A 3,090-nucleotide genomic window follows, 5' to 3' on the forward strand; every position below is an offset into this window, starting at 1 on the left:
CCGCGTCGAGTTTTCTTTGTTCGGCGAGGCCCCACAACCACCCGAGCCCCTTGGATCGCACCGGCGAACTCCGGCGAGCTCTGAAAAATCGACTGACCCAATTTTGAAATTTAGTCTACTGTGATTTAACTAGTGTGGAATATAAAAGGGGAAAACCATAAGCATTGGGAGTATAGTGTTGAGCGTGCCATGGCGGATCTGAAGGTGCAAACCGGACAAAGGCAACTTCACAACCAAGACAAGAAATCAGAGTAAAGTAGTGGCGATCTATTTTCTTGCTGCGATAAATAAGTTGAGCAGATACGAAAGAGTACCGCCTCTGGTGCGGCACCGTGTACGCATCTGGTGAGAATTTGACGGTGCTGTGGTAGCGATGGCTGTCGGCGGCATGGAAGCAGATCTAGGAGGGTAGACGGTGGCGGCGGGGCGCGGTGGACGAGACGGTCGTAGGAGCGGCGCCGGCAAGGTGAACGACGGCGGGGATGAAGCGAGAGGACGGGATGCAAGGATCCCTGTCCGAAGGCGTGGATGAGAGAGGTCTATCTCTTGTAATGGACGGCGGCGTCGGGGTATCAGCTCCGGCATGGTGGAGGAGGACGGCGGTGGATGGGGTGGCAGACGGCGGCGGACGGAGGAGGGTGGGTTGGAGAGGGTGTTTTGGCACCCACGGAGTACGAATGGGGAAAAGGGAGGTAGAGAGGAAGGGGGGAACCATGTATTCAGGGCGTGCTTGTCTCAAATGCGAGGAAATTTACAAACTTAGCCCCCGTTTCAAATTTCTACTACATCACAGCAAAATTAGTCGGTTGGGGATAGGACGGTAATCTCGCATACACCGAATATTTGCCGACGAGAGTTTGTTTTTGGCGCCCACCGTGTATGAATATGAATCAGGGAGGGAGTCGATTTTGGCTGAGGGCACACTGTGTTTTGGCACCCACCGTGTATGAATCCGGGTGAGAGGCGGTTACATCACGTTTGGGTGAAATTACAAACCTACCCCTATCGAAACCTATAGAAATCCAGCAGATAGGCTTTGCGCGGCAGGGATAGGCAGTAGTGATTTCCATCTCGCAGATTTTGGTTTCGGGCGGTTACTGCGACTTTCCCCGCTTCGTTCAAATTTTGCACAGTGCATGTTTACCGTGCCAACTCAATTCGAATCCCGTTTGTATTCTACTATTTTTTTGGGCGGGATCCATTTTCAATTGGAATTACATTCTATATACATCATTTTTTTTACATATATACTTTCAAAAGCACAAGACCATTTATACATAAATATGGTTTACAATGGCATGATCTCAGATTCATAAGGTTGTATCCATCAATTTGGATTTTCAAATATTGAAACCACTTTATGTTGAAATCCAATGTATGCATTCCTCGTAACTGTCTCCAATTAATGTGTGTTTCATGCGGGGTTTTTTTAACTTCTCAAACATGTATAATGTGTTTCACACACGCAAAATATAGTGTAATCCTGTTTAGACATTAATTGCATATAAACCATGCATTGTTTGTAATTGAAGAATCTATGGATCACCAATATTGATAAACTATATAACATTACACGTGTGCCCAAATTCAAATGAATATGCATGTTTGATACACCAATTTGCGTTATGATATTATCGCTGTCGTGATCTCGAGTTTAAATATTTGAACCCCCTTTAATTCAGATATTCGTCTCATATAGCTATCACTCATGCTTATATAGGACTATCTCTCTGGACCTATACGCGTTCATCGTCTCTCAGGCATCTCTCGTGCTACCTGTATGTCGACAATGATCTTTTATCTTTGTAACACACTGACGGTACTCTCTCCATCGACCTTCATCACTCTATCTCTCTCTAAGTATATCTCGCTCCCTGCTATATGTCTCTAGCTATGATTCTCCATGTGTAATCTCTTTCTCTCACACAAACACAAAACTTTGTCTCCCGGGGTCTCATTTCTCTCAACTATTCCCATGTGTGCCACTCGCACACCCCTCATACAGAGATGTCTTTCGCTCCTTAGATATGAGAACCTACGACTCTTCCTCTTCAATATCTCTTTCTCAGGCACAAACACAAACTCTGTTTCCCAGGGTCTCATATTTCTCCATTGTTCTCTTGTATGTCGCTCAAACACACCCTCTCTCCCTAGAGATATCTTGGGTTCCCTCATATGTCTCTCTAGCTATCACTCTCGTTGTGAAATATCTTTCTCTCTCGCAGACACAAAACTCCGTCTCTCTGGATAACATTTATCTCTGATATTTGTTTGTATGTGACTCACATGCACCCTCTCTCCATCTCTCTCTCACCCACACACATAACCCAGCCTTCTGATCCACTCGACTCCTATCTCTAGCGCACACTAGCTAGCATCTTTATCTTTCTATTTATCTGTTTCTCCATCAACCATCTTTCTTGCCCTCACTCTTGATTCCTATCACGCACACTACATATGTTTCTCTCTACATGCATGCAGTCAAGTGCCCTCTCACACACATATATAACTTCACCCATTGAACCACCCGACGGTCATCTCCGACACCCAAACTAATGGATGTCTCTCTAGCTAGCATCTCCATCTCTGTATCTATCTGTAGTTTCTCCGTCAACATTTCTTTCTCGCACGGAGTCTTGCTTCCTATCACCCACACTATATATGTCTATCCATACATATGCATTTATAGGTTGATCTCTTTTGCACAATCGTTGTGCCTCACCCCCTCTGCTCGCCATAGATGCATGCTCCAGCCCACGCCACTATCTCTTAAAGACAAAAACACATGCTCAATTGTCGGGCCTTCTTCCCTGCATTCTCACATGCATGCATATTGTCATACCGATCCGTCTCTCCCATGTCGTTGATCTTAGGACTTATGTCTTCTTTCTTTTATCTCGATCATGCGCGCGCGTGCACACACACACATCCCACGTATACATGTATACCTCTCACACATGCACGTTCAAGGTCTCTATGTCTCCATACGTAGTTAATTACCCTCAATCCTAACGCCACATCAAATCGTTCTCCTTTTGTGCACATAACTTCCGCCTGGATGGGCAAAACACACACTCACACTTAACAATC

This window comes from Triticum aestivum, chromosome 7B (genome assembly GCF_018294505.1).
Source record: "Triticum aestivum cultivar Chinese Spring chromosome 7B, IWGSC CS RefSeq v2.1, whole genome shotgun sequence".
In the NCBI taxonomy this organism is placed as follows: Eukaryota; Viridiplantae; Streptophyta; class Magnoliopsida; order Poales; family Poaceae; genus Triticum; species Triticum aestivum.